The sequence below is a fragment of the Stegostoma tigrinum genome, chromosome 10 (assembly GCF_030684315.1).
Source record: "Stegostoma tigrinum isolate sSteTig4 chromosome 10, sSteTig4.hap1, whole genome shotgun sequence".
Lineage (NCBI taxonomy): Eukaryota > Metazoa > Chordata > Chondrichthyes > Orectolobiformes > Stegostomatidae > Stegostoma > Stegostoma tigrinum.
In genome coordinates this window covers 34,602,059-34,621,476 of record NC_081363.1, presented here as the reverse complement: position 1 = coordinate 34,621,476, position 19,418 = coordinate 34,602,059, and the positions used below count along the sequence as shown (strand labels likewise).

General features: G+C 41.2%; 1 protein-coding gene across 2 annotated transcripts in view; it reads left to right on the top strand.

Annotated features, from left to right (window-relative positions):
- Positions 1-19,418, top strand: part of mdga2a (MAM domain containing glycosylphosphatidylinositol anchor 2a) — an 871,663-nt gene that overhangs the window by 32,564 nt on the left and 819,681 nt on the right. The gene's annotated exons all lie outside the window — the stretch shown is intronic.

The window sequence follows — 19,418 nt, the reverse complement described above, 5'->3', positions numbered from 1 at the left end:
CCACATTCCCCAGCTCCTGTTGAATTTTGCTATAGTTGGCCTTTCCCCAATTCAACATTCTTCTTTTAGGGCCACTCTTGTCTCTGTCCATCAGTATTCTAAAACTTATGGAATTATGATGACTATTCCCAAAGTAATCCCCTACTGAAACTTCAGCCACCTAGCCGGGCTCATTCCCCAACACCAGGTCCAGTATGGCCCCTTCTCGAGTTGAACTATTTATATGCTACTCCAGAAAACCCTCCTGGATGCTCCTGACAAATTCTGCTCCATCTAAACCCCTAACACTAAGTGAATCCCAGTCAGTGTTGGGAAAATTAAAATTTCCCATCACCACCGCCCAGTTACTCCTACATCGTTCCATAATCTGACTATATATTTGTGTCTCTATCTCATGCTCACTGTTGTGAGGCCTTTTGTACAGCCCCAACATTGTTACTGCACCCTTCCTATTTCTGAACTCTGCCCATATTGCCCCACTGCTTGAGTCCTCCATAGTGCCCTCCTTCAGCACAGCTGTGATAACCTCTTTGACCAGTAATACAACTCCTCCATCCCTTTTACCTCCCTCTCTATCCCGCCTGAAGCATCTTTATCCTGGGATATTTAGTTACCAATCTTGCCCTTCCCTGAACCAAGTCTCTAACTACTGAGCTACTGTGCTGCCCAAAAGACTAAAAGAAGAGAATCCATTTCCTGGTATCACCTAACTAGACCAGAAAGAAAATTGTGGCAGAAGTAAAAATGGTGTGCAGCAAATGAAAAACATGGCATATAAAGAGCAGCATATGTTGGAACTGAAAGCTCTGAGGTAACATCATAATAACCCGCAGTGCATCATGGTGAGTTCAAACAAAATGTCCTTCAAGCTAAATCAAACTCTTGAGCTCTCAGTATGCAAAATCTCAGGACCAGAATAATGGTTCTATTAGAAAAGAATACTCAATTGCACAGCATGGGATGTAGAATCCAAATGGTTTTGGTTCATATTTATAGAATAAAATCTAAACAACAAGGAAAGACTGCTTCTGATTGTAAAACTGTAGAAATAATGAGGTTATGTGGATCTTAAGCAAAATGAATTTGGATTTCATGAATATTTGACTGTGCTTATGATTGTGAACTTTATTGAAAAATATGTTGGGTGTATTTATATTACCTCATGAATGTTAAAACCATAACAAAGACTATTAAATCTGTGAAATAATTTTAGAAATGGAATGCAATCTGAGACAATGCAGTGACAATCTCTCTCATGTTGCCAACAGAAGCAATTTGATATTTTCAAGATCAATCTCAATCTCTCTTAACAGCTTGTTAGATTTAAAATGCTGGAATGAATTGTCTCTGAGACTGACACCAGTCTCCTGAGAGCCTTGAACTCTGCCCTATGGTGTATTGAGTGGAACTTGGCTCCAGTGATAGTTTGAACATCACAGATCAGTTCACAAATTAATATTTGACTCTAAGGCAAAAATATGTTAATTTCAGTCAGGCTTAAAGAGGGCTCTGTGGATTTGGTTTGTGAGGAAGCACTCAAAATCAAAAGATTGATGTGTAAATTATCAGACAAACTTTGAACATTTACTGATACCATCTGATTTATGTGAATGAATATGGTTTGGTCACTCAGTATTCTCCACTGTGCTTTTAATGAGAGGACAAGATAAATGTTATTGTGGCATTGTAGAATTAGCAAAATGTCCTACAACAATAAGTTCAGAGCATGCACTGTAAAAGAGTTCCAACTTGTTTCAGTTTTGCTTTAAGCAACCGGAAAAAAATCATTGCAAGATTTTTCATAATCGGATCAAAAATTGCTGACAAATTTGACCTGTAATTCCCAGGATCATCATGAATAGGCTCTGAATTTTCTGAGTAATGCTGGCAACTTGACATTTGGGTGAACTTTGTGTTCCAATACTGTTTCCTGAGCTTCTTATGGAATGCAAACTTTAAATGTAAATGATCTGATTGGTCTGGAGGTGGGATTGGCACTGAGTAATTGTTAAATAAAAACGGAAAGAACTGTGGATGCTGTAAATGAAGAAAAATAAACAAAGTTGCTGGGAAAGGTCAGCTGACCTGGCAGCATCTGTGGAGGCAAAAATAGAGTTAATGTTTTGGGTCCGGTGGCCCTTGCTCTGAACTAAGATGGTGGCTGAGTAAACACCAGTTTTTTCCTTCACAGATGCTGCAGACCTGCTGAGCTTTATCAGCAACTTTGTTTTTATTTACTCAATAATTGTTGATGAGCACCTTCAAGAAAGCTTGCCTGCCTGGCAGCCATGCCACACTCAAGCAGCGGCTATGCTGGGGGTTGCTAATGCTACCTTGCCAATTGGAACAGCAGCTCCTGCTGAGGAAAAGGAGACGGTTCAAGATGGACAATAGTTTTCCACTACAAGCTGTGTTCATGCTTTTTAAAATTTATTCTTTCATGGGAAGGGGGCATTGCTGGCAAGGCTAGCATTTTGTGTCCATCCCTAATAGGCCTTAAACAGAGTTAAATGGCCCTTTTGTGTTAATAACATATACACCTAGCCAAATGAGTGCAACTTAGTATTTGAGTGAGACTTCCAATAGAGTACTGTAGTTAAGTGAAGGAAAGCAAAGTGGTCATAATAGAATTCTACCATTCTACAGTATGGTAGAATTTCTCAGCCACTTCAGTGGTTATTTTTAAGTCAGCCAAACCACTATGGATCTAGAGTCACATGTCAGCCACAGAAATATATGAATCAGGAGCAGGAGTAAAGTATTCGGCTCCTAATGCCTGTTCTCATGCTCAGTAAATTCATGGCTGATCTGATTCTAACCCTGTATCCACATTCTCACAGACCCGTGATAGTCTTTCATTTCCGTGCTCAACAAGAATCCATCTAGCTCTGCCTTAAGAATATCTAAGCACTTTGCTTCCACTACATTTGCAACAAGAGCATTGAAAAGCCTCATAGTCTTCTCAGAAAGAAAAGAAGAATCTCCTTAAATTTGTTTTAATTGGCCTTCTAAACAGAACTTAGATCTTGGTTCTCTCAGAAGAGGAAATATCCTCTTCACATATACTCTCTCACAAATCTTCAAAAGTTTTGTGTTTCAAAATCTCGTCTTACCTCAGAGCTGCATGTAGCAGCTGGAGAAATTAGACAGATGCAGGTTATTATGGGGGTACATCAGCTGAAGTTCTGTGTATACGTCTGGTCATCACACTGTCGGAAAGATGTGAGAGTACTTGAGAGGGTATAGAATCGATTTTCCAGGATATTGGCTAGAGTGGACCACTTCATTTTTGAAGACAGACTAGACAGGCTGGGGTTACTTTGCTTAGAGCAGAGAAGGCTCGGAGACTCGGAAGGTGTACAAAATTATGAAGAACATTGATAGATTGGACAGGATGAAGCCTTTCTCCTTAGCAGAGGGAACAATAAACAAAGGGCAAAGATTTAAAGTAAAAGGAAGAAGCTGAAAACAGGATTTGTAGATGAATAGTTCCCCACTCACAGGGTGGTGGGAATCTGGAACTCATTGCTTGAAGGGGTGGTAGAGACCAGAACCACCATAACGTTTATGAAGAATTCAAATGTGTGCTTGAAGTGTCATGGAATAGAAGGCTATAGGCCAAGTACTGGAATATGGGACTAGAGTAAAAAGGTGCTCAATGACCATTGCAGGCATGATGGTCTCTTTTCATACTGTAGAATGGTAGAATTCTAATATGACCACTTTGCTTTCCTTCACTTAACTACAGTACTCTATTGGAAGTCTCACTCAAATACTAAGTTGCACTCGTTTGGCTAGGTGTATATGTTATTAACACAAAAGGGCCATTTAACTTAGTTAATGAGGATCAATTTTCAACTGATTCCAACTAAGTTGCACTTTCAATGGAAGAAACCCTGCTTAAGGCTGGCACTTCAGAATTTAGACTGTTGCCTTCAGTTTAATGCTAACTATAAGCTATAAACAACATTTCATTTTTACAAAATATAAATTTAGATTTTCTTACTCAATAGCTGCATCATTTCAGTCCCAGTCAGACCCATGTTAACAGATTGTCACACACAAGGTAATGCTGGAAGTAAGCTGTACTCAATGTGTGATAGGGCAGAGTTTAAAGCTCTTAGCAGCCTGGTGTCAATCTCTGAGACATTTCACTTTTGTACTTCAGGTTGAACAAGTTATTAAGATGGGAGACTAAAAGGTGATTAGGGATCCAGACGTTTTATTTTTAATCAACAATCAATGATCGTTGTCATGGTCACCATCACAAATGGCCTTTTTGTTCCAGGTACATTACTTGAATTTAAATTCCACTTGCTATCAGAATGGGATTGTAATTCACATCACTAGAGAATTTGTGTGGGCCTCTGTATTATTCACCCATTGACAGTACCACTAGTTGATGAAAGTTGGCCCTTTTAAAAAAGTTTCAAAAACAACAAAAATTTGTTTAGCTCTGCAGCAAACCTGAAAACTCTACAGAGATGTGCACATGACTGTTCATGGAAAAAAAAACTAAAATTGTGTTTGTGAATAAACAAGCCCCCAAAAAAGAAGTTGAATAGACCATTAATTGGCTGCAAGCATATTTCCCACATTCTGCACCCCTCCTGTGTTTTGAAAATTCCAACTGTTCTGGAGGCACAGGATCATACTGCACCGTCAAATCACAATTGTGAAAGTCTGCCCACACCAGACCCTGACTCTAATGCTCTTTATAAATCCCAGTTCAAATTAATTTCATTCATACATTTCCATATTGATAACTAAATGTGATTTCTGTTAATTTCAGATTGTGAAGGCTCAGATATGACACTCAACAATGTGTATTTGTACGACTGATGCAGAGATATGATCCTATGCACATTTGTTTGGATGAAGATGTGTGAATGGTTATTGGCAAATAGAATGAATAATAAACAGAGATAGGAATTAGAACTCTAAGCAGACATTATTTATATTAAATAGGGTATGGGGTCAGTTCTGTCACAAAAAAACTATTCTGGAGGAATGTTTAGAATATTTATGTAAATATGAATTTGATAAACTATCTAGATATGAAACAAAGTTTTGAAAACCTTACATCTTGATATTCCTTGAATATTTGATTATTTTCTTATTCTACCTCAGAGAGCTATGGACATTCAATCGTTAAGTATATTCAAGGCAGAGGTTGATATATTTATAGATCATAAGGGAATTAAGGGATGTGAAATAATGTGAGAATTTGGAATTGAAACAAAGAATCAACCACGATCCTTCTGAGTAGTGTAGCAAACTCAAACAGCCAAATTACTCACTCCACTCCACCTCATTCTTATTGTCTTATGCTGCTTATACCCCTGCATATATATGAATTGCTTTATCTATTAGCACACCAAAAACAAGAAGGCATGATGGAATTGAGCTAATTTTCCAATTTCCCTTAGATTTAGCTTTACTGATGCAAGAAGATGCATTCAGTTGTGAGTTTCTCTCTTGCACTTGCAATCCTAATCAGGTCTCTCCCTCTGCTTTCTCTGCCTTAGCCAGTTGCTGTACTCCCGTCTATCCCGCTCGTATTTCTGCAGTCATGGGATATGAGCAGTGCTGAGACGATGAATTAACACTGTCAATGGAGTGAGGCACTTTTGCAGTGTTTTTAAGAAAGGACTGCCACAATGAATCCAGCCGTAATGAAGGAACAGGAATACAGCTCCTAGCCAAGATCATGCATCGCTTTGAGGGAAGCCTGCATGTGGTTGTGTTCACATGTGCCTGCTGTCCTCTTCATTTTTTATTCATTTGTGGGATATTGGTGTCACTGGCTGGCCAGCATTTATTGCCTGTTCCTAGCTGCCCTGCTATGGGTTGACCACAATGCCTTGAGGGAAGGAATTCCAAGATTTTGACCCAGCGACAGAGAAGGAATGGTGATATATTTCAAAGTCGAAATGGTGAGTGACATGGAGGGGAACTTGAATTCGGTGGTGTACCCATATGTCTGCTGCCCTTGTCGTTCTAGATCGAAGTGTTTGTGGATTTGGAATGTTCTGTCTGACGATCTTTGGTGAATTTCTGCAGTGCATCTTGGAGATAGTACACACTGCTGCTACTGAATGTCTGTGGTAGAGGGAATGGATGCTTGTGGATGCAGTGCCAATTAAGCGAGCTGCTTTGTCCTGCATGGTGTCAAACTTCTTGAGTGTTGTTGGGACTGCACTCATCCAGGCAAGTGGGGAGTATTCCTTCACACTCCTGACTTGTACCTTGTAGATGGTGGACAGGCTTTGAGGAGTCAGGAGGTGAGTTGCTTATTGCAGCATTCCTAGCTTCTAGCCTGCTCTTGTAGTCACTGTGTTTATGTTGTGAGTCCAGGTGACTTCCTGGTCAATGGCAACCCCCAGGATGTTGATAATGGGGGATTCAGTGATAGTAACATCATTTAATGCCAAGGGACGGTCGTTAGATTGTCTCTTATTGATGCTGGGCATTTGAGAGACATGAATTTATTTGCCACCTGTCAGCACAAGCCTTGGCATTGACCAGGTCTTGTTGCATTTGAACTTGGACTGCTTCAGTATCTGAAGAGTCATGAGTGGTGCTGAACATTGTGCAATCATCAGTGAACATCTCCACTTCTGATCTTATGATGGAGGGAGGGTCATTGATGAAGCAGCTGAAGATGGTTGAGCCTAGGACACTACCCTGAGGAACTTCAGCAGAGATGTCCTGGAGCTGAGATGACTGACCTCCAACAATTACAATCATATTCATATGTGTCAAGTATGACTCTAACCACTGGCAAGTTTGCCCACTGATATCCATTGATTCCAGTTTTGCCAGGGCTCCTTGATGCCACACTTGGTCGAATGCAGCTTTGATGTCAAGGGCTGTCACTCTCACCTCACCTCTGGAATTCAGCTTTTTTGTCCATGTTTGAACCAAGGCTGTAATGAGGTCAGGAGCTGAGTGGCCCTGGGAGAACCCAAATTGGGCATCACTGAGCAGGTTATTGCTGAGCAGGTGCTGCTTGATAGTACTGTTGATGACATCTTCCATCCTTTACTAACGATCAAGAGTAAACTGATGGGGTGTTAATTTGTAGGGTTGGGTTTGTCCTGCATTTTATTTAGAAGACATACTTGGGCAAGTTTCCACATTGTTGGGTATATGTCAGTGTTGTAACTGTACTGGAACAGCTTCCCCCCAGGGGAACATCAAGTTCTGGGGTACAAGTCTTCAATACTATTGCTGGAAGCTTTGCCAGAGCCCACAGCCTTTGCAGTATCAAGCATCTCTGATCGTTTCTTGATATCGCATGGGATTGATTGAATTGGTTGAAGGCTGACATGTGTACTTCTGGAGGCCACTGGAGGAGGCTGACATGGATCATCCGCTCGAGGGAGGATGGTACGTGGTAATCAGCAGGAGGTTTCCTTGCCCATGTTTAACCTGAAGTCATGAGAACTCATGGGGGTGGGACTCAATGTTGAGGGCTCCCAGGGCAACTTCCTCTTGGCTGTATCTCACTGTGCTGCCGCCTCTGCCGGATCTGTCCTGCCGGTGAGACAGGACATATCCAGTGATGGTGACGGTGGTGTCTGGGACATTATCTTATAGGTATGATTCCATGAGCATGCCTATGTCAAGTATTGCTTGACTAGTCTATGAGATAGCTCTCCCAATTTTACCATTAGCCCCCAGATGTTAGCGAGGAGGACTTTGCAGGGTTGACAGAGCTGTTTCTGTCATTGCCTTTTCCGGTGCCAAGGTCAGTGCCAGGTGACCCGTCCAGTTTCATTTCTTGGAGATCCTGTAGTCATTGCTACAACTGAATGGCTTGCTGGGTCATTTCAGAGGGCAATTGAGAATCAACCACATTGCTGTGGGTCTGGAGTGACACGTAGGCCAGATCAGGTGAGGGTGGCAGATTTCCTTCCCTGAAGGACATTAGTGAACCAGAGGGTTTTTTCTGATGATGGACAATGATTTCATGGTCATCAGTAGATTCTTAATTGCAGATATTTTAAAATGAAGTCAAATGCCTCTATCTGCTCTGATGGGATTTGAACCCTGGTCTCCAGGAAATTAACAAAGTTTCTGGATTAATAGTCTAACAATAATACCAATAGACCATTGCCCACCCATTTAGGTAGTTGTTTGGGTAGATTTGAGTTTAGAAAGTGCTTTTGAAGCAGTCTTCATGAATTATTAAGGCATTTGTGTAGATTAAACAAATCTACGCTGTATCTATCCTGATGTGGTATACCCAAGGTGGAGGGAGGGAATTCCCGTTCGAAGATTATTTGTCCATGCACTTCCTGCTCCCTTTACTCATCCTCAATTATAATTGTCAGTTTACAATATCAACATTTCTTTGTCCTCAGGTATTGCTTCTTTATCTCTCAAATCCTATGGGCTGATCCTAAATCCGTGCCTACCTTTTCCTATCTTTGGGTACATTTTTAGTTTAACCTAGTCTGCTTGAAACTTTGGTGTCCTCATTGCTAGATGAGCTACTAAACCCATGTCTTCTTCCAGCGCAAATGTAACCCAGACCTGTCTCTGTAACATGGTCTGCTCATCAGGTGTTGACATTTTATTCTAAACTTTTTTTTTCTTTGTAAATTTGAGCAGTCCAATGAAATTCTGGTCAACCTCAGATCCTCCATACTCTGTAAATATTGGTCATTCAAAGCGCATAAAATCCTCTATATTAAAATCCTCCTTGTCACATTTAAATTCCTCCATCATCTTGTATGTACTGATCTAAGTAACTTTTACTAGCCTTTAAACTGACCACTCTCCATTCCTCCAGCTCTGATCTCTTGTTCTTTCTTCACCTCACAATTGTTAATTGTAATGCCTGGATGATCAAATACCTAGGACCTGCACCTCTTTACGCACACTTCCCTAATAGTAGCTTCTTATTCTTAAGCTTTGGGCTAACTTTTCTATAATCTCTGCATTGGTTTTGCTTCCAGTTTTGTCCGATTCTGCTTCTATGAAGTACATTATGGTATTTCTCTTAGTGGTAAATTATAAACATGAGTTATTGAAGCTGATAGATACAATAGACATCCATCTCAAAATATGTAAATGATATGTGTTAATGTTCTACCTTGTCACTTGTGCCTAATTTTGGCATATGAGCTCTAACTGCTTGTTTTCTCGTATATCTAGGAAAATGTTTAATCTTGTTAAGCCTCAGGCCACAATCATACTCTTTTGTAATGTGAAAGGTTACATTTTTGTGACATAATTGCCTTGTCAGTTTACTGAAGAACATTGATATAAACAGATGATCCTATGTGGTGGATTATAATGTTCATGTGGGAATTCTTCTGTCCCCTCAACTTCAGATTCCTCATAATATTGACTTCTTTTTCAGCCTTATTGAAAACTAATCTGTCACAAATTATCTCATACCAACTGAAAGTTGTCCCATAGCAATCATTCAGAATCAAATAATTATTTTGCTCACTGCACCTCATAAGTGCCAAAAGTAATGTATTGAAATATGTTTTGAGCACACAAGCATAAAGTAAAACATTCTCTTTGAAGGAACATGTTCAAGGGCAAAGCAAATGGTTGTAAAAGCAGTAGCTGTATTTTCTATAAGTATATTAAATGCAAATAAAGGACAAACTACTGAAATTGTATTATGATTGATTTGTACTATGAAATTGTGCTAGGTATTGGTGAAAGAAAATAAGTCAAATTATATTGAACTTTGAAATGAACAGTCGGGTCAAGGAAAATTGAGAAGTAGTAGATTGATAGAATCAGTCATTAAATATTTGAAATTAATTTGTTTACCTCCAGATTATCTTAAAGTTTCCTTCAATTTCTTGTGCTCTCTCTCTCTCTGAGTAATTAGGGACTGAAAGTAATCTTAGATGCCACAGAAAGGAAGCCATAACAAATAGGCAAGATAATAAAATGTGAGGCTGGATGAACACAGCAGGCCAAGCAGCATCTCAGGAGCTTTTGTGCTCCTGAGATGCTGCTTGGCCTGCTGTGTTCATCCAGCCTCACATTTTATTATCTTGGAATTCTCCAGCATCTGCAGTTCCCATTATCTCCCATAACAAATAGGCAGCCTGTTTTACAAATCCATTCAATTTACTTTCTGTCCCGTGCCTACTACCCTGAACATTATTGTCCACCTCACCGCAGAACCTTGTGTAACATTTCTGTTTTAATTTCTGTTTTCACATGCGAAAGGACCAATCAACTTTTTATTTCCCACAAATCCACGTGTAATAGAAGCTCAAGGTTGTAATTTTTGTATTAAATTGCTCATATATCTGGTTAAACTTACATTTGTTATCTACATTGAGCCAAATTTATTTGAAGTGGAATACATTTTTTTAAAAATCTGAGCATATACACAAGGGTTTTATTGTGTTTGCTTGGCAAGGTTAAGGTTGTGAACATTGGAAAACAGGAGACAGCTCATGAGTTTCTGGGCCAGATCAGCTTCAGTGCAGTTGAGGCAAAATAAAGGTCAATCAAGTCTGTTACAACTTCAGAAGAATAGATCCTACAATATTCTTTGCGTATTTCTAGTTACATTTGAATAAACCCACAACACTGAAACTATCCAAACCGATTTCGTGGTAAAAAGTAAAGGGCTTCAAACTAGTAAGTAGGGCAGAAGGGAGGAGTGAGCATACAGGGAATATAACAATAAACAGAAGGCAAAGCAGCAGGTTAGCATGCAACAAGGAAGCTTCAATTCCATTGAAAATTAGGAAAAAAATTAAAGGGAAGGAGAAATCAAGTTGGCAATGGAGGTGATAGGACTCAAAAAGAAGGTGCAAAAACTGGCATAAGGGCACTTTATCTAAATGCTTGGAGCATTTGAAACAAACGAGTTGACGGTGCAAATCATGGCAAATAGGTATGATTTAGTGGCCATTACAGAGACATGGTTATAGGATGGTCATGACTGGGAGTTAAATATCCAGGAATATGAAACTGTTGAGAAGGACAGACAGGAAGGTAAGGGAGGTGGTGTTGCTCTTATTTTTAAGGATGATATCAGGACGGTGGTGAGAGATGATACAGGTTCTATTGAACAAAAGGATGAATCCATTTGAGTGGAAATTAGAAATAGCATGGAGAAGAAGTCACTGATAGGCCACCAAATAATAACACCATGGTGGGACAGGCAATAAACATAGAAATAGCTAATACATGTAAAAATGGTACAGCAATTATCATGGGGGATTTTAAATTACATATTGATTGGTCAAACCAGGTTGGTTATGGCAGCCTTGAGGAGGTGTTCATAGAAAGCATCCACAATAATTTACTTAAACAATACGTAATGGAACCTATGAGGGAGCAAGCTATCCTAGATCTAGTCCTGTGTACTGAGCCAGGAATAATTTATGATCTCACAGTTAGGGGTCCTCTCGGAAGGAGCGATCACAATATGGTCGAATTTAAAATACAGATGGAACATGAGAAGATTAAATCCAGTACCTTTGTCCTGTGCTTAAGCAAAGGAGACTATGAAATAATGAGGGAGGAGTTAGCTAAGGTAGAATGGGAACAAAAACTTTATGGGGGCTCAGTTGAGGAACAGTGAAGGACTTTCAAAATGATTTTTTTGCAGTGTTCAGCTGAAATATATTCCAGTGATAAGAACTGTAGGAAAGGAAACACTCAGCCATGGATGTCTAAGGAAATAAAGGAAAGTATCAGATTGAAAAACACACATGCAAAAAAGCAAAGAGTAGTGGGAAACTATTAGACTGGGAAATCTTTAAAGGCCAACAGAAAGCCATAAAAAGTAAAGTAAATTATGAGAGTAAACTAGCTCAGAATACAAAAGCAGGCAGCAGAAGTTTCTATAAATATGTAAATCATGAAAGAGTGGTGAAGGTAAACATTGATCCTTTAGAGGACGAGAAGATCAATTTAATAACTGGGAATGACGAAATAGCCGAGGCATTAACCAATTATTTTGTGTCGGTCTTCACTGTGGAAGACACAAATAACATGCCAAAAACTAATGGCAAGAAGGTTATAACAGATGAGGACCTAGAAACTATCATTATCACTAAGGAGGCAGTGCTGGGCAAGCTAATGGGGCTAAAGGAAGACAAGCCTCCTGGCCCTGATGAAATGCATCCCAGGGTACTAAAAGAGGTGACAGGGGAAATATAGCAAATGCACTAGTAATTAATTACCAAAATTCACTGGACTCTGGGGTGGTTCCCACAGATTGGAAAACAGCCAATGTGACACCACTGTTTAAAGTAATGAAGTAGACAAAAAAACAGGTCACTTTAGGCCAGTCAGTTTAACTTCGATAGTGGGGAAATTGCTTGATTCTATCATTAAGGAAGAAATAGCAAGACATCTGGATATAAATTGTCCCATTGGGAACACCCAGCATGGGTTCATGAAAGGTGGGTCATGTTTAACTAATTTGGTGGAATTCTTTGAGGACATTACTTGCACAGTGGACAATGGTGAGGCTACACCTGAGCGCGTCTCCCGCATTTCCCGCAACACATCCCTCACACCCCGCCCCCGCCATAACCGCCCAAAGAGGATCCCCCTTGTTCTCACACACCATCCCACCAACCTCCAGATACAACGCATCATCCTCCGACACTTCCGCCATCCACAATCTGACCCCACCACCCAAGACATTTTTCCATCCCCACCCTTGTCTGCTTTCCGGAGAGACCACTCTCTCCATGACTCCCTTGTTCGCTCCACACTGCCCTCCAACCCCACCACACCCAACACATTCCCCTGCAACGGCAGGAAATGCTACACTTGCCCCCACACCTCCTCCCTCACCGCTATCCCAGGCCTCCAGATGACTTTCCATATTAAGCAGAGGTTCACCTGCTCATCTGCCAATGTGGTATACTGCATCCATTGTACCCGGTGTGGCTTCCTCTACATTGGGGAAACCAAGCGGTGGCTTGGGTACCGCTTTGCAGAACACCTCCGCTCGGTTCGCAATAAGCAACTGCACCTCCCAGTCGCAAACCATTTCCACTCCCCCTCCCATTCTTTGGATGACATGTCCATCATGGGCCTCCTGCAGTGCCACAATGATGCCACCCGAAGGTTGCAGGAACAGCAACTCATATTCCGCTTGGGAACCCTGCAGCCCAATGGCATCAATGCGGACTTCACCAGCTTCAAAATCTCCCCTTCCCCCACCGCATCCCAAAACCAGCCCAGTTCGTCCCCTCCCCCCACTGCACCACACAACCAGCCCAGCTCTTCCCCTCCACCCACTGCATCCCAAAACCAGTACAACCTGTCCCTGCCTCCCTAACCTGTTCTTCGTCTCATCCATCCCTTCCTCCCACCCCAAGCCGCACCTCCATCTCCTACGTACTAACCTCATCCCACCTCCTTGACCTGTCCGTCTTCCCTGGACTGACCTATCCCCTCCCTACCTCCCCACCTATATTCTCCTCTCCACCTATCTTCTTTTCTCTCCCCATCTTCGGTCCGCCTCCCCCTCTCTCCCTATTTATTCCAGAACCCTCACCCCATCCCCCTCTCTGATGAAGGGTCTAGGCCCGAAACGTCAGCTTTTGTGCTCCTGAGATGCTGCTGGGCCTGCTGTGTTCATCCAGCCTCACATTTTATTATCATTGTTCATGATACGCAGGCTCACGGAAGTATTGGTCACTGACAAGAGGATGTTGTTCATCAGCAGGGAATGTGAACATTTCCTGAAGCCCAGTGGCATTTGGCACATAAGGATAGCTCCATGGCACCCAACGTCCAATGGCCTAGTGAAAAGAGTGATCCAAACATTAAAGGCAGGCTTAAAGAGGCAGCCAACGGCCTGCTGAGCCTCTCCAGCAATTTTGTTTTTGTCCCAGTTCTTGTTTAATCATATAACCACGCCACATGCAATAACAGGGAGAGGTCCAGCAGAGCTGCTGATGGGGCAAAGACTCCATACCACATTAAACCTGATATTTCCAGACCTGGAGTGGAGCGTAACATGGCAACCACATGCCTCCTCTAAGCGAGAGAGAAAATTTAATTCTGGAGATAAAGTTTGTTGGAAATGGCCCTGTATGGGTAAAAGGCAAGGTTAACGTGAGGTCAGGTCCCACGACTTACGAAGTTCAGGTAGGTGATAGAGTTCAGAACAAACATATCAATTGCCTAAAAGCTGTTACCTCGCAAACGGGCAGGACCAGAACATACCTGGCCCCTCAGATCAGCCGGAACGACGGGCAGGAACTGCAGATGCTCCCCTTCTGTCTAGTGTTGAAGAAACCTCAGAGACTGAAATAGATGCAGCGTTGATATTGTTGATGTTGGAAGAAGGGGAATAGACTCTTCTGAGATGTTCTGGACGTAAGGAATAGCCTGGTACACATTGCCTGTGTATGAGTCTGAGCCAGAGGAACCAGACCCAGAGCGAAGGCATCACAAAAGAAGCTACAGGCGAAAGACCAGGCCTACATGCCTGGACTTAGTGGTGGAAGGATGTAGTGATTGGATCCAGGTGGACTTCATTAACTAAGAGGTTCCTGATCGAGTTTGTTAATCTAGGCCAAACAGGAAAGTCCTAGCTGACCAATATAACCAGGAGATTAGAATATCCTCAATGGAAGACTGACTCTGGGCTGGTTGGCCACAACCAGTTTACTGTGAACTAGTGAATAGAGGGTGACTTGTTGACAGGACAGCGGCACCTGTGCAGTTATTTCAACTTTCAAGGTATAGATTCAAGGCTGGTTTATGAAGGCTTTGGAATCTTATTTGCTAACTAGACCAGATGGTGAGAGATTGTGTGCTTCCTCCAGGAAATCCTCTCTGTATTGTGTCACTTAGAGGATGGCAGCTGTTTTGAATGGCAGGGCCACTGCAGTGACCATGATTATTGTTAGGACAGCAACCACTGCAGGCCCAGGATTGAGGAGAAGCCCATGCTACAGGTCAGTAACGGTGGATATAGTTTTATGGGGTGGGCGGTTAGAAGGATTTGGGAAGGTTGGCAGCAAAGGCAGGGAAGTGACTCTGCGGCGTTTCCCACACACCTTGCTGATGTCTTGTTTCACAGACTATAAGCACGCCACACTAGCTTTCCTGTTATGCACACTGCTTGCTGACAGACTCAACCAGGTTCATTCCAGCAACTGTGGAATGAAGACATAAATGCTCGTTAATGACCACAACAGCCTATGTTAGTGGGGGTGGGAAGTCTACCATGGGATTACTACTATGACTTAATTTCAGTGGAGGCAGGAATGCAGCAGAGTTCAGGCAGACTGCCAAACTACCTCATTAATTTCCATTTGCATCTCCAAACACAAGAGAGGCTGGAAATTTCCACCCAATGGAGCTGAGCAGATTAGAATGGATATTGGAGATCTTAAATAAAAACAGAAAATGTCAGATGACCCTCTGTAGGTCAGGCAATATTTGTAGACAATTCTGTAGTAACTGTATTTTGAACAACATAAATAAGTTGTATTCAGGGTGCAGTGTCCAACTGAATATGACCCAATTTATAAAAGTTATTGTGTTTTATTCATTCATTGAATGTGGGTGTTACTAGCTAGATCAGAGTCTGGAGTCATCTTGTAGACCTGACCAGGTAAGGATGGCAGATTTCCTTCCCTTAAGAACATGAGTGAACCAGGTAGGATTTTCCTGAAAATTGACATCATTAGACTCTTCTTAGAAATTTTGAATTCTACAATCTGCCATGGTGGGATTCAAACTCAGGTCCCTAGAACATTAGCTGGATTAACAGCCTAGCAGTAATACCACAAGGGCATACCTACTGAAATGGTGTGTGAAAGTAGTTCATTAAGAGCCAGTATATTTTTCAAATGACATCAATCTGAAATACAAGTGCTAACTCGGCCCGTATATGTGCATTCTGATGTAACATAAAGAAATCAGGCCTGGAATGAAATATATACTGAGGATAAGAGCTAATTTTTATCAAATTTATATTTTTTCAAACATCAATTTCGAGAGCTAAAGCAGGTGTATTGCTCCAGAGCCTCATGACAATCTGATCATGTTGGCAGCATTTAATTTGAACAGAACATAAAATGTTCATTATCCAATTTCAACTCCATAAAAATTCAGAAATCTGACCTTTGGTACCTTTAAAAGTAGCGCGCATCAATGTAAAAAGGTTATCTTTAAAAACTTGTTGCTTTTTTTGAAAAGCATTATTTGCAAGTCTGGTTAAACAAGTAAATGTCAAAACATGTTTGAGACTATAGTTTTCAGAATCAGAATGTTAATATTTAACAAATTCAGGTGGACTCCCTGCAGCCTGCTTTCTTGGAGCATTGAAATGATACAGATCAAATTCACTTTCTATCTTCTGGAAACTTTATTCCCAGTCACCTATCCTCAGGGGACCACCCTCATGGTTCCACTCTTATCCGGCTGAATGCTGCCACGCATTTTCTTCCGAAATGATTTACTTCCAAAACTCCAAAGCATCTATCCAATGTTCTCCTCATCCTCATGAGACCAGTTTCCATGTTTGCTAATAATATCTATCCTTCCTCATTACCACTTGAGTGTTATCTAAAAGCCTGGCCAATACCAATTCTTTGATGAATTAAAGCCAATTACAACCTTTCACTATTCGCTCATTCCAGTCCATCATGGCTGAAGCAAATCATGCAAAATCTTAACATCCTGTCTGAATGAAATCTCCACATCAAATTCCAACTGACATTTTATCTTACATTTTGGCAAATGAAGAAAACATCCCTTCAATAACTCTCTGGTGATTTAAGCTAAGAACTAGTTCCATTTTCCTGGAATCAATTGTTCTACCATAGGCTTTTAATATTGGTTTTTCTGATTGGTTTTCAATGGCCCAATGTCTGTATGGCACCTCCTGCCATTTGCCAGTAAATCTAGTTTTTGCAGGCTGATTGTAGATTGGAAGACCCCACACTCTAAAGTGTACAAGTCTGTTGCCATGAAATCAGAATTAATGGTATAACAAAAAGGAAACAACCTTTCAATGTTATGCTCTCAAATCTGACTTTTAAAGATCAAAATAACAATGATGCTAGCCTTTAGTAACAAACCCATGTGCCTGCAATCATTTCAAGATTACTGTCACTTGTATCTAGATATTTTGAATCAACCTGTTCAGGCACAAATTTGGAATAGGTAAGGCTTGAACTCAGACCTCATGGCTTTTTAAGGAGAGGGCAATATCACTGCACCATAAAGAGCTCAATGTATTGCATTCATATAACTTAAAGTTAGTTCCCCATCTTTGGGCCAGAAGGTCTAGGTTCATTTCTTGTTGTCCCAGAGGTATACCATAACATGACCAAACAGTTTGATTTAGAAAAATGATTGATGGTCTGCATTGTGGATTGGCAACAATTGCAGCTGGATTATTAGTCTTGCTTGCTGAAGATGTTAGAAAAAGATTTTTAAACACATTCAATCTTCAGTGGCTAAGCAACTGGCTTAAGTTTTGCAAGAATTATCAAGAATCTTGAATTACCTGAAGTAATTCAAAGTGACATCTGTAGGTAGTGCTTGATAAATGTCAGTTGAATTAAACCCACTGTCTGCTTTTAAGGTACTGCGGCGCTGCAATGAGATGCATAAAGCTGCACAAATTGGATTGGTTTCACTCCTGTGATTATACTTTTACTTTGTCTTGGATGACCAGCTGTTTTTAATTTTACATTGTGAGCAGATTACAGTGTGTTACTTTTTGTGCAGTGCAGTGCAATAGTGTGAGCTTCTGCGTCTGGTTTGTGTCTTCTTGCCTGAGATTATCTTGATCCTGGATGAGGATCAAGCCCAGTAATAAACATCAGGACACGAAATGAGGAATAAATGTTAAATAGGGAATAAATGTTAAATAGGAAATTGGCTTTGCAACCAAGAAGGGATAATAGCAGTGATAATGCTGATTTCTGAACTGCAAAATGAAAGAAACAACAGTTTTTAAGCATACCCTCCAGCATAGAAACCCAGGGCAAACATTAGCATCCATTTTCTTAAAGTTAACTTAATGTTATTAAATACGCAGAGCCTGCTAAGAGACAAAACGCGAAGCTGTAGTTATGTGTACAGAGGGAATTCAGGTGATTATGTTGAATTGACTGGTAAGGCAATGTAGATGCTGTGACCTGACATGGGTAATAACTAGAAATGTTCCTGTTGGTTATACACGATTAGTTTCTCTACATCTGGAGTAACATAGTTAGATGCGAGATTCTATTATGTTCCAATTCATATTAGCAGCAAAACAGCACAGTCACAGCAGCCTCTGCCATTATCATACCTGGGCCAGTGTGGGCCAGAAGCACTCGCTCAACAGTGAGAGAACTGGAGTGAGTCCCATGCAGCTTTTCCCGTAGAGGCAGCATGCACTATTCTGAAATCAGCAGGAACCTGCCTGGATAGCTTTTGCTTCCCAAACAGTTGAAGCCAGGAGCTCTCCAATATTGGTAGGAGTGGTCCCCACAATAGAACTATGCTAAGGCCTACCTTGAGATTCACTGATGATCCCCAAATTACACTGAGTATAGGCCAGGTGGTGGAGCAGGAAACAGGCTATCAGCTAGGAGTTGGCTTGGAAACCAAGGACCTTAGATAGAAGTTGGATCCCTTCCCCCACCCCCATCAGCTATACCACGGGCAAATCCAATAGACCTTGCTGGGCAGTGGCCCAGCATGGCAAGTTGCCTGACTGCCAGTAGTTGAATACCAGTTGTAGCAGCAGAGTATGTTCCTCAAATAAGGATTACATTGACAATAAAGAACCCCAGTTGACATCCAGGCCTAATCAGGAGGGGGCAGGTCAGAGCAGGATATCCATCCTGTACTGTCTCACCTGATCACGTCTGGAGCGAGCATTTGTTTCCACATATCCTCTCCATTTTTTTTGTCTTTTCTGATGATATTGCCTCCTGGTTTAAATCCTTATTGACATGAACAACCCTTGGATAATTTGCCAAAATTGCTGTCTTCCACAGGGCCATCGGCTGCCAATTTAAACATGGGCATACCATAGCTGAGGTTGGTTTGTACACTGTAACAATCTATGGGGCTTTGGAAGGGCACTTGTGGCACAATGGTACAGTACTTACCATGGAGCCCAGAGGCCTGGGTCAAATCCCAATTGCCCCAGAGGTGTGTAACACCATCTCCAAACAAGTTGATTAGAAAAGGTTTAAGATTCCTAACAAAGGCCATTGGATAACAATCAGGACAAAGAACACTGTCTTGTTTTTCTCCTTCCTAATCTAGAAATGCTGAATCTACCTGGAGCGCAATCAGGAATATTGCTTCAGATCAATTAAGTCAATCAGATAAAGAGCATTCTTTGGATTTTTGGTTGGTGTGAGTTTTTGTTACATTTTTTTTATTCTCTTGTGGGACGTGGATGTCGAAGGCTGTGTGAGTATTTATTGTTC